This window comes from Bubalus kerabau, chromosome 1, assembly GCF_029407905.1.
Source record: "Bubalus kerabau isolate K-KA32 ecotype Philippines breed swamp buffalo chromosome 1, PCC_UOA_SB_1v2, whole genome shotgun sequence".
Lineage (NCBI taxonomy): Eukaryota > Metazoa > Chordata > Mammalia > Artiodactyla > Bovidae > Bubalus > Bubalus kerabau.
The window spans coordinates 144010453-144023757 of NC_073624.1; the positions used below are offsets into that span (position 1 = coordinate 144010453).

General features: G+C 37.5%; 1 long non-coding RNA gene across 6 annotated transcripts in view; it reads right to left on the minus strand.

The window, feature by feature from the left end:
* The window catches only part of LOC129659300 (uncharacterized), a 264145-nt gene that overhangs the window by 176221 nt on the left and 74619 nt on the right, over positions 1-13305 (minus strand). The window contains exon 4 of one of the 6 annotated variants that reach the window (XR_008717969.1): positions 3959-4271. The exons of 4 other annotated variants lie outside the window; for them this stretch is intronic. This is a non-coding gene — a long non-coding RNA (uncharacterized LOC129659300). Of the gene's footprint in view, positions 1-3958; positions 4272-4292; positions 5740-13305 lie in introns of those variants that run through there. One more of the 6 variants, XR_008717950.1, reaches the window with a different exon arrangement.

Below are 13305 nucleotides of genomic sequence, written 5' to 3' on the forward strand. Positions count from 1 at the left end.
CACTCCTCTCCATTTTCATAAAATTATCAGGTCAGATCAGTCGCTCAGTTGTGTCCCACTCTGTGCGACCCCATGAATCGCAGCATGCCAGGCCTCCCTGTCCATCACCAACTCCCGGAGTTCACTGAGACTCACGTCCATCGAGTCAGTGATGCCATCCAGCCATCTCATCCTCTGTCGTCCCCTTCTCCTCTTGCCCCCAATCCCTCCCAGCATCAGAGTATTTTCCGATGAGTCAACTCTTCGCATGAGGTGGCCAAAGTACTGGAGTTTCAGCTTTAGCATCATTCCTTTCAAAGAAATCCCAGGGCTGATCTCCTTCAGAATGGACACTGATATTTTTTTGAGGGTTATCATGTAGAATAGTCCACAATCTGGAAATGTGTGATAGTTTCTACATAAGTAGATTCAAGTTCAGTGTGTGGGCAAGAAAACTGCATTAGTGAGGGCTTCCCAGGTGGCTTAGTGGTAAAAATTCCACCTTCCAAGCAGGAGACACAGGTCTAATTCCTGGGTTGGGAAAATCCCCTCAAGAAGGAAATGGCAACCCACTGCAGTATTCTTGCCTGGGAAATCCCATGGACACAGGAACATGGTGGGCTATAGTCCATGGGGTAGTGAAACAGTCAGATATGACTTAATGACTAAACCTCAACAACTGCATTAGTGAGGTGAATTTCCATGGCACTGCATGTTATCACATAGTAAGCCAGCTAATATCAGTTTGTTCAACTTGTAATGCTGAGTTTTGTCACTTGGGTTAGGAAATGTCTACAGATTTTCCATTTGAGGGGCATTTCTTTCCTTTTATATTTAATAAATAATCTGTGGGGTGATACTTTGAAACAAAGTGGTTATATTTTTCCCAAGAACCTTTTACACAATGCCTTTAACAATCATTAATCAGATCAGATCAGATCAGTCACTCAGTTGTGTCCGACTCTTTATAGGTCTTGCCTAAACTGATGTTTGCATTTACTGGTTATTTTTAAATGCTGATTTTAAAAATCTGTAATTATTTCTATAATTCTTAACTGAAATTCTTCTGTAAAAAATGCTCCCACTATTTATATTCTATTATTTTAAAAATGGACTCATGGATTAATCTATGTCAATTGGCTATTATCCATTTATATCTTTATTTGGGAGAGGAGCTGCTCATAATGTTCCAAATTTGACCTGCTGAAATTTTGTCAAAATTCAGTATCTTCTTACCAATTTCCTATAGGTGAAGATGGACAATGTGTCTAAATTCACCTATTAAAAACAACACTGCAACAACTTCAAGTATAGCACACTCACAGAAGCAGCGTTGCAAAGCATAATGATAAATAAAAATGTAGTTTTGCTAGATATTTCCCAATTGTCCTCGTTAGGGATTGAGTCAATCAAAGTTAAACGAGGATACAGAAACTCCACAGTAATTTGAACATAGAAAGTTTAACATACAGAATTATTAACTAATAATAGATGACTAGCTACTAAGGTGTAAAGAAAGCTCTAAAGAACATAGACATGTAAGATACAGGGATAATTACTATCCTGAAGCTGAAGAAAAATACCAAAAGAAGAAAAATTTTGAGAAATTCCACCTCCATGAAAAAGCTAAGATTTAGATCTCACTGGAGCGGAAATGGTTACCTCCCTGAATAGCATAGAAGTTTGCTGATGGGCTTCATGCCAAAGTTGGCAAATAGGAAACCACCCACTGGGGTGCAGATGAAACTTGACTGGAAGCTGCCTATGGAGGTGGGTGAGGAGTAGGTACTAGCTAGGGGGCTGAAAAGGATATTTGCTAGGAGGATAATAGGAATTATCTCACTGGAGAGATGTTAAAGTTTCTGGGAAACCAGCTAGGTTACCTGTGGAACTCACCTGAAACCTGCCTGTGGGGATGCGACTGAACCTTGCAACTCACAGGAGGTGGGCTCTACTGAGTATCCCACATTCCAGCCAAGCAGAAGCAAGAAGAAAGGAAAGCATAATGGAAACACACAGAGAGCCTCTTCCTCCACAGTGTCCCTCCAGTGCCCTTTGCTTGCCAGGCTTAATATGATGCCAGTGGGCAAAGGAGAAATACTTTCCATCTCCAGTATCAGAAGTAGGGAAATGAAAACAGATTTGCAGATGGGAGGAAAAAATTGCTAACTGGCAAAGGGGTTGAAACGTTACACTCCACCAGCCTCTTGCATAATGCATAAAAATGCCTTTTTCCTCAAAGTTCTACAAACCAGAGACAAAGCTTTTAGATTTTCATGAATATTATTGGTGAGAAATGCTACTATAATATATTCTTCAATTTTCATATACCTTATGAGTAAATTTGAACATCGTTTATGTATTTAAGGACTATTTTATATCTTTTTCTATGAAATATCTGTTCAGATCTTTTGTCTATTTTTCCATCAAGTTTTCATTTGCATTTCCTCTCTTTTACAATGATTTTAAAAGCCCTGTTTATAATTAGAGAGATTGCCCTCAATGTGTGATGCTATAAATATTTTCTTCAAGTTTATAATTTGTATTTTGATATTATTTGTCATGTTTAGTTTTTATGTTTTTTTGGTGTCATTTATTCAACTTATTAATCTTTTCTTTACTTGAATCTTGATTTTGAGTCATTGATAAGAAAGCTTTCCTTATACCTAGAAATTAATCCATGCTTTTATCTAGTAATTGAGCAGCTTCATTTTTTAATTTTTTTCTTTAGCCATGCCATATGGCATGTGGGATCTTAGCTCCTTGACCAGGGATAGAACTTGTGCCTCTGCAGTGAAGTAGGGCGTTCTTAACCACTGGACCACCAGGGAAGTCTCTCATTTTTTAAAATTGAAATATAATTGACATATTATATTAGTTTCAGATTATACTAAAATGATTTTATATTTATTTTTATTGCAAAACTATCTCCACAGTAAGTCTAGTTAACATCCATTACCACACCTCAGAATTTGTGTCTCTTCTACTACATTCTATCAGTAACCAGTAAGTCAGAGGTCCAACACAGATTGAGAGAGTGTATGAACACCTAGAGGTATGGCTCATTGGGTCAGGAGTCTATCTTTGGAAATTAGCCACTATTCAGGAGTCTATCTTTGGAAATTAGCCACTAAAAATGAAAAAAAAAAAAAGTAATAAAAAACTATATTAAGGAAGAAAGGTTTAAAAATACCTATATTGTTAATGGGCAAGGTGAGAATGCCATGTGGAAGGGTAACAAGCCTATTTAGCAAAAATACTGTAGAAGACAGTCATAAGAAACTTAATAGTTTAGGGCAATAGAAGGAGTAGAGTCAAGAAAGATGGTCCACATTGTCACAGGCTGAAGAGGAAGGATGAGGATGGACACTTTGAAGAGATAATTGGGTTTGTTAATGAAGAAGTCATTCAGTTCAGTTGCTCAGTCGTGTCCAAATTAAGAAGCAATCTGCCTTCTAAATTCTCCTGAACCCCATTAAATTAATCAGCTTTCCTAATCTGTTAATCCCACTGTTGAAGAAAGTGAAAGTGAAGTCACTCAGTCGTGTCTGACTCTGCGACCGCATGAACTGCAGCATGCCAGGCCTCCCTGTCCATCACCAACTCCCAGAGTTCACTCAAACTCACGTCCATCAAGCTGGTGATGCCATCCAGCCATCTTATCCTCTGTCGTCCCCTTCTCCTCCTGCCCCCAATCCCTCCCAGCATCAGAGTCTTTTCCAATGAGTCAACTCTTCTCATGAGGTGGCCAAAGTACTGGAGTTTCAGCTTTAGCATCAGTCCTTCCAAAGAACACCCAGGACTGATCTCCTTTAGAATGGACTGGTTGGATCTCGTTGCAGTCCAAGGGACTCTCAAGTGTCTTCTCCAACACCACAGTTCAAAAGCATCAATTCTTCAGCACTCAGCCTTCTTCACAGTCTAACTCTCACATCCATACATGACCACTGGAAAAACCATAGCCTTGACTAGACAGACCTTTGTTGGCAAAGTAATGTCTCTGCTTTTGAATATGCTATCTAGGTTGGTCATAACTTTCCTTCCAAGGAGTAAGCGTCTTTTTATTTCATGGCTGCAATCACCATTTGCCGTGATTGGTAACTTTTAAGAGACATTTTTGTGTAAAGTGATGATTAATAATTGTGAACCTAGATAAAAATTTGTGAGTAGATGATTAAAAAGCAAGTATATCCTCTCTTTATTATAATGAAAAGATAAATCGAAATGTAAAGCTCTGAATAATTTTGAGGTAATCACTCAGTATATCCCTATCATTGATTCTATCAAAACACCTAAAAAAAAAAAAAATTGTTACTGAAGACTTTCATGATAAATTTAAGAAAAGAATATGGTGAACAAAATGGAAAATTCAGTAGACATTTCAGACCTCCAGTAACCAGTCATTATTTAATTATCTCCTAATGCAAAATGATAAACAGTTAACAAATGGAAAATCAGTGAACACGGGAACAGTGGGCATTTACTGAAAACCTTTTATATATGAGATGTAAAAAGGAATTATTTTTCTATATGAATTACAAGGATCAAATGATATATTTAGTATTTTGTATTTATATTTAGTATCTCTTAATACAGAGGCACTGGAACTTCCTGTAGTATGTAAAGATTATCTGTCTCCTCTAGATCGGTTCTGAAATGACTTTCGGAAGCTATTGTACTGCTATACTACTCCTCATGCCCCTAGTCAGTGGTGTGCTGTGGAAGGACTTAGCGTAGAGACAATACAAAATAGAAGAGTCACATGGAGAATTTTTAGAGCTCATAAAGTAAAAATCATAGTTAAACCACGTATCTGGATTTAAGCAAGTCAAGGAAAACTCAGTAATTACCACATTTTATGTAGACAGTCTTCTATTTTAATATTGTATAATAAATAAAAATAAAATCTTGAGTAAAACTGTAAAATCATAGAAAATTTTTTTGTCTAAATAGAGTAATTTAAGTATTAAAACAGGTTCTTGAAAAAAATCCAAATTTCTGTATCATTTTCCCAAATTGTCCCAGATAGTTTAAAAGTGAAAAATTCAAGCCAGTTATCTGTCTAAACCAGAAGTAGATGGTAAGCTCCGTAACTCACTGCACACAACTATTTGCTCTGTTAGAGGAGGAATATTATATAAAGTTTTAATGTTATTTTCTCTCTTGACTTTTTTATACCATTGGAGATATCCATTTGCTTGAGGGAAGACTGGATCTTATCATGGAGGAAACAAAGTGAAAGAATATTATATTCAGTATTTGGTATATAAAATTACTGTTACAGAAAGAATATTCTAAATTTCTTTATCCTTTCACCAAGCATCTCAATTCATTATAACAGCAAGTAGGCATGAATTATTCAGATCATAAAGTGCTCTTATAACGTAGAGAATATTCCTCTTCATATTTAGAGAGGAATATTATGTGGAGTGGAGAAGGCAATAGCACCCCACTCCAGTACTCTTGCCTGGAAAATCCTATGGACGGAGGAGCTTGGTAGGCTGCAGTCCATGTGGTCGCGAAGAGTCAGACACGACTGAGTGACTTGACTTTCACTTTTCACTTTCATGCATTGGAGAAGGAAATGGCAACCCACTCCAGTGTTCTTGCCTGGAGAATCAATCCTAGGGACGCAGAAGCCTGGTGGGCTGCTGTCTATGGGGTCTCACAGAGCCGGACATGACTGAAGTGACTTAGCAGCAGCAGCAGCAGCAGCAGCATTATGTGGAATAAGGAGGGTGAGTAGAGACCACTGTATTTCTAGTACAGAAAAGAGCAAAGGAAGGGGAGACAGAAGGGAGAAAGCAAGTAATTATTTCTATTTTCCCTCTTGGAACTTCCACCTAGAGAAAGAGGAGGTATGGGAAATACATCAGAGAGAGGTAGAGGGAGATGGTTCTGTTTGTGAGTAAAGGAGGAAGCTGGTTTGCTGGCTGCCCTACACATATTTGGGCTACTGCCACCCCAAGGTAACCTTAAGTCAGCCCTGGTTCAGTGGTTTTACCTCAGCAGGATAGACAGCCTCAGAAGGAATGTTGAGACTGATTGAGGAGTTTCCACACAGGTGCCTCCCTAGGGAAGGAAGTACAGCAAATCATCTGGAATTCAAGTCATACTAGGATTTTTGCAAGGCCTATAGTGCTGTGGGGAATACAAAGAGGCCAGATGATCCAGGGGATACTACCAGGCCATAGCAAGTAGACAGAATCCAGATCACCGAATCTGGTGAAGCAACAGGGTAGTAGTCACCACATGGACAGAAGAAACTGCCCTCAAGATCAGAGAGGTCAGTAAAACAAATAAGTGAATGTCTTAAATCTCCTTTTTATCACAGCTTGCATACATCCATGGGGCTTCCCTGGTGACTCAGATGGTAAAGAATCTGCCTGCAATGCAGGAGGCACAGATTCGATCCCTATTGTTGCAAAAATCCCCTGGCGAAGGGAATGGCTATGTACCCTGGTATTCTTTCCTGGTGGATCCCACGGACAGAGGAGCCTGGCAGGCTACAGACCATGGGGTCACAAAGAGTCAGACATGACTGAGCAACTAACACACACAGTTGCATAAATCCTTATTACTACCCATATCCCCTCCCACATGCACACATCTTCCTTAGAGAATATCCAAGAAGAGAGGTAGAAGACGGGAAATCTGGGACTTTTAGGTTTGCTTTCTTTTTTGAAGACCTGAGCATTACTTGAAGGGGCTATTTAAATTACCAGTTAAAAGAGCAGTAGCATCATCAATATGATGACATAGGTCATTCTAACCTCAGCATTCCTCACAAGAGCAGCAAATACCAACTATCCATAGACAGTCATCACTATGAAAATCCCAGAGCCCAGGGGTAAGGCTGAAGCATCCCATGGGCAACATAGCTGGAGGATCATATCAGAAGGGTACAAGGGGGTGCTTCTCCTTGGCCCTCATTGCCCCTCCACCAGAACAGCACAGCACCCCAACCAAGAGGGCCTCACTGGGTTTATGGTTTCTCCTGAGGGAAACAGGAGAACCGAAAGTGACATTCAGCTTCCTTAACACTGTGGAAAGTTTCCTGTAAGATTCTCCAAGGTTTCACCACACAGGGATCACCAGAGGAAACTTGGAAGCCTGTCCATACTGTGTATTTGAAAGTTGCTAAGAGACTAGATCATAAAAGTTTTCACCACATTTTTTTTTTTTAACAAAAAAGCAACTATGTGAGGTAATTGAGGCTGTAATATTATTGTGATAGTTTGCAGTATACATGTATATCAAATTGTCACGTTGTCCACCTTAAACAATGGTATATGTCAATTATATCACAATAAAGCTGAAAAATTGAACTAACCAATAAAGTCAACTTTAAAACAAATTGGATGTTTAGTTATTTTCTACCTAAAGTCAGAGAAAAGGACTTGGTGATGCTTTTGTCGGGGGAGTGTGTAATTTCCTCAGTTCTGTCTTGCCCCAGAAAAAACTTGAAATGGCAAACCCGTGTTATAGCTGTTCCAGCTCAGTTTCAATGGTGGGACAGTGTTACAGCTGGGTTACAGCTCAGTTTTATTTGACAAGCAAAGGAAAATACATCCTCGAGACATGAGAGCGGGCCGACACAAAAGAGGTGAGTGGCTCAATTTTGGCTCTTCTTTTTATGTTTTTTCTTCTCCCCGTGAGCCTGCCCTATGTAAATTGGGCTAGCTAGGAGGGCTGTTTGTTTCACCTGAGGTTCTCACTCTGGTCCTCGGACCTTCCTTTATTCCATTTTCTCAAGCTTTTCTTTTCTTTGTCTTTTAGCAACCACTATTTTGGACTCCTTTTTCCTATTCTAATTACCTAACACTTCCAGAGACAATATTTGAAATCAGATCTCTACAATTCAGGTATTTCAGTTGCAGTGTGAATTAAACAGTTTCAGGATGCTATATTTCTTCGAAGGCCAACTTCCCATAAAATGTTGGATATGTAAGGAGCAAAAGAAAGTTGGAAGTATGTACGTGAGGAAGAAGGAAAGGATAAAAAATGTTTTCCCTTGGTTTTTACTCTGAATTGATTACACTGTTTTATACCATGTAGACATGTCACTGTTAATTTCCTAACATTTGCAAAGTGTCTCTCCTTTAGTAGATGCTAGTGACAAGAATAAATCAGCAGACAGTATCAACTTGAAATGATATTATTCATTATCCTGAAGAGTTCTATTGAAAGCTATTGTTATTCAACTAAACTGAAAAAATACAAGAGCCTCATAAAATAGAGTTTTAAGGTTAATAACTCTCAAACTCGCTAAACTTCAAACAAAGTTATTACCTCAAGAGAATGTTCCAGTGTAGGAGCTAATGCTTTTCCTCCCTTCATAGATCTGGATTTAAAATGATTTAATGGAAAGAGTAGGTAGGAATATAGAACTGAAATATATCATAATAATAATTCCAGTGTTCTAGAAAAGAAACTCTTGATAGAAAAAAAAATGAAAAAATATAAGAGAGAATACAAATAAACTATTACCCCTCACACAAAACTCACTGGTTTATTAGTTTTTATCCCTGAGAGTTTACAACTCATAAAAAATTAAATTCCAATCAGAGTCCTATTCAGATTATATATTACCCAAGGTTACCACAAAGAAAGAATGAAAGAAATTTACTATCACTAAGAAAATTTCTGGTCATACAGAATGCTTCAGGTGTAGTAAAATACTAAAGACAGGAGAACAATTCCAGTATAATAGTGGTTTTCAAAAGATAAGTAAAATTTTAAATATAAGTAAGTAAAACTAAAAGTACATTTCCCATGGAATAGGTTTACTCCCAGATTACAAAGGCCCTGCCAAAACTATAGTCAGGCAGATAGCACCGTTTGCATGGAGCTATTTCAGGTATGGTACAATGATCTACAAAATAATTAGATCTTACATTCAAGGGACCCAAATCCTACCAGAGAAGAGATGTGTAAAATGACCAAGACAGGAAGTTTCAGTGATGGTGTAAGGTTTCAGAGGAGTGGAGAAAGTGATCATTGTTAAATTGGAGCAATACAGAAAGCATGATGAAGGAAATGGAAACTAGCTACTTATTAATTGCATTAAAAAGATGGTGGGGGAAAGAGTAGATAGAAAAAACTTGAATAGAAACACAACGTCAGGACAGTGAGAAGTGTGCACTGCCACCTCAAATGTAGCAGCTACTTCATAATTCAGAGATGAGGTGACACTCACCCAATTTTTTGCCACTTTATTTTTTAATCGAAGGATATTTGCTTTGCAGAATTTTGTGGTTTTCTGTCATACATCAACAAGAATCAGCCATAGGTACACCTATGTCTCCTCACTCCTGAACCTCCCTCCCATCTCCCTCCCCACCTCACCCTTCTAGATTGTCACAGAGTCCCTGTTTGAATTCCCTGAGTCATACAGCAAATTCCTGCTGGCTATCTACTTTACATATGGAATTGTAAATTTCCATGTTACTCTCTCCATACATCTCACCTTCTCCCTCCTCCTCTCCCACCATGTCCTTAGGTCTGTTTTCTATGTCTGTTTCTCCATTGCTGCCCTGAAAATAAATTCATCAGTACCATCTGTCTGGATTCCATATATATGCGTCAGTGTATGATATTTATATTTCTCTTTCTGATTTTCTTCACTCTGTATAAAAGACTCTTGGTTTATCCACCTCATTAGAACTGACTCAAATGCATTCCTTTTATGGCTGAGTAGTACTCCATTGTATGTGTACCACAGCTTTTTTATCCATTCATCCGTTGATGGACATCTAGGTTGCTTCCATGTTCTAGCTATTTTAAACAGTTCTCCAATGAACATTTGGTACATGTGTCTTTTTCAATTTTGGTTTCCTCAGGGTATATGCCTACTAGTGGGATTGCTGGGTCATATGGTAGTTTTATTCCTAGTTTTTAAAGGAATCTCCATACTGTTTTCCATAGTGACTGTATCAATTTACATTCCCACCAGTAATGCAAGAGGGTTCCCTTTTCTCCAAACCCTCTCCAGCATTTATTTATTTTAGACTTTTTGATAAGGGGCATTCTGACCGGTGTGAGGTGGTATCTCATTATAGTTTTGATTTGCATTTCTCTAATAGTGAGCAATGTTGAGCATCTTTTCATGTGTTTGTTAGCCATCTGCATGTCTTCTTTGGAGAAATGTCTGTTTAGGTCTTTTTCCCACTTTTTGGTTGAGTTGTTTGGTTTTCTGATATTGAATTGTATGAACTGCTTGTGTATTTTAGAAATTAATTCTTTGTCAGTTGTTTTCTTTGCTATTATCTTCTCCCATCCTGAGGGTTGTCTTTTCACCTTGTTTGTAGTTTCCTTTGCTGTGCAAAAGCTTTTAAGTTTAATTAGGTCCTGCTCTGTTTACTTCCGTTACTATAGGAGGTGGGTCATAGAAGATCTTGCTTTAATTTATGTCATCAGGTGTTCTGCGTATGTTTTCCTTTAGGAGTTTTATAATTTCTGGTATTACATGTAGGTCTTTAATCCATTTTGACACTCACCCAATTTTAACTGCAGGTGATAGAAGTGAGAAGATGCAGTTGGAAGGGGTAGGTAGCAAAGTGGTGAGGATTGAATAATAAATTAAAGGGACTGACATTGTACATACATTATCTTAAAATAGATCTTATTAAATTTGTTAGATTGAAGCAATAATAATGAATGACCTGCATCTATTTAATACCTTTAATTTTAGGTTTTGTAGGCCACATACAGTGTCTATTGAATATTCTTTCATTTTTACCACTCTCTAGGTATGTGAAATCGATCCTTTGTTTTGTGGGCCATACAAACCAGGCTATGTGCTGGATTTTGTTTGAGTCTGTAGTTTGGCACCCTGTGATAGACCAATCTTACTCATTGATATATATGAATTAAACTAGTGATGAATAGATATAATGGATAACATAAAAGAATTATTTCTCCATAATCATAGAGTTTATTTCTACAAAGAGTTAACGATACTATTTCAAAGGCTACAATTATCTCAACAATAGATTAAATAGGCTATCTGTCACATCAATAAGTGAACGAACTACATTTAATAAAATCTGGAATATACTCTTAATCTGTGATCCTTTGAATATCCTTGAGCTAACCACCTCTGAGGATTTTGGAAAAGAGTACACTAACAACTATACCTAAAACCTTCAGGCAGGAAAGGACAGCTCACTTGTAGAAAACACAGGGTTGTCCCATAGGAAAGTCCTATAGTATTTCATCTGGGGATAGTCTAACAAACAGGGCAAATTCCTAACCAAAAATCTACCTGCATCATAGAGTGCTTGGTACCTCAGCTAGTTTCTAATCAAGTTGACCATCAGCATGATACAGTCATGATAAAGAGAAGAAGCAGAGCTCTTATATTCAAATCCTGTATCTTTTACTGATAATCAAATGTTTTCTTGTTCAGTGCTGTACATATCAATTTCATTTTACCATGAATTGATCCTGGGTTCATTGGACCTTTTGAAATAATCTGACAAAACCAAATTCATGGTGAATATTTCTGACCACATTTCCCTTGGTGTCCCATGCTCAAAGGCTCCAACTCTACCAGAGCCTAGTACCATGCCAGGTACTGTTAGTGAAAATGTGTGTGATTTTCTAGAACATATCACAAGACCGTGCTCTCGAACCTGAGCAAGCAGTTTACAGTCTGACTCTTATTGATAGGGGCTTACCATAAACTTCCCATGTCTTTTCTTACCACAGACTCTTTCAATACCAGATGTTATTCTGGGTTTATGGCCCCTTTCACGATAGCATCTACTCCTGATTAACATTCTTATTTGCTTTTGTTTGTGTTTAAAATGAGAGTAAGGAAACAATAGTTCTGTTAAATGATCAGTTGATACATAAGACCATGAATGCAGATCTGGATATCAACTCTAAAAATGTGAGATTTCTCTTTCTGTGGTATCCTTGGCAGACCAGATAACCAGATAAATGGACTAAGCTGAAGAGAGGCAGAGTTCAACTATACCTAAGGAAGGACTTTCTAACAATCACAGCTGTCTAAAGAAGGAAAGGACATTCTCTGGACATGAAAATGTCCCTGCTATTGAATAACCATTTGGATGATTCAAACATCAAATGAGAAATTGGACTCCATCAATGGTTTGTAACCAGGGATCAAAATCAAAATTACCTGGAGAGCTTTTCTTTCATATAACATAGAACCTAGTAATTCTAACTGATGTTCCTGTGTTCCTAGTGTTCCTGATGAACTTATAAACTAGATGACCTTGATGCTTCTATTAATATTGAGGACTTTGGTGGCTATTGTTTCCATTGGAAATAGAAATCTAAGGCTTAACTATATGACACTCAAAATAATAGAGATTCAAAATAAAGACTCAAGGTTTCTCCAGCCCACTAGACCTTAGAAGGGAAAACTATTGTAAATATGGGGGAAAAAATCTATTTCCAGTCCATATCTTCACTCCCCATTTCTTGCCCAAACAATCGATTACTCTCTAATTTTGCATGTGATCAAAGGCAGTTTAAATGGATAGAAAAGGGTAATAAAAGAACAGACAGCTATTCAATAGAAATCCTGGAGCTATTGCAAATAAATATGGATAGCTATGTCTTATTAAATTATATCATTACTCTATGTATCAGGAATAATTGGTCTCAGTAGAATTTGGTGTTGTTTGTTGAATCCCGTCTGAAAGCAGCTTTATTTCTTTATTTCCTCTAAAGCCTAAATAACCTTATAAATATAATGTACATCATGTAGTTTCAAAAATGCCCTATAGGGACATATAAGGAAGCTTAGACAGGAATGCAATCTTTTAAAAAGAGGAGGAAGTAGTTTACTGTAGTTTACTTTTTTGCCTTCCCAACCTATAAACATTACAAAATTACAGTCCCATTATCCAAGTATTAGATGTGAATAAAATATTTCTTTGGGCATTTTTTTAGAAGATCGTGAAATAAAGTAGATTTAACCACCACATTGAATAATGAAGCAATAAACAGACTGAAGAAATACCTCCCTTCTCTGTCAGAGAAAAATAGGTATTGATCTAGAGTCTAGATACTACTTTGTAGTGTCTGAGAACTTCTAAGAACCTTGGTGATGACTGAAGTTCAAAGGTCCATGAAATAGATTTTAAATGAGCTTCCATCTGTCAAAAGTTAACTGGTCATGCTTTGGAATCAGAAACACTGAATTACACATCTGAGTTCTGACAACATCTGAGTCCCTACACTTTCTTTCTAAGTGAACCTGGATCATCTATCTCATCCTGCTAAGTCAGTTAGCCATTCCACAAACAATGTGAGGGCTAAGCACTAATATATATATATATACATACACGC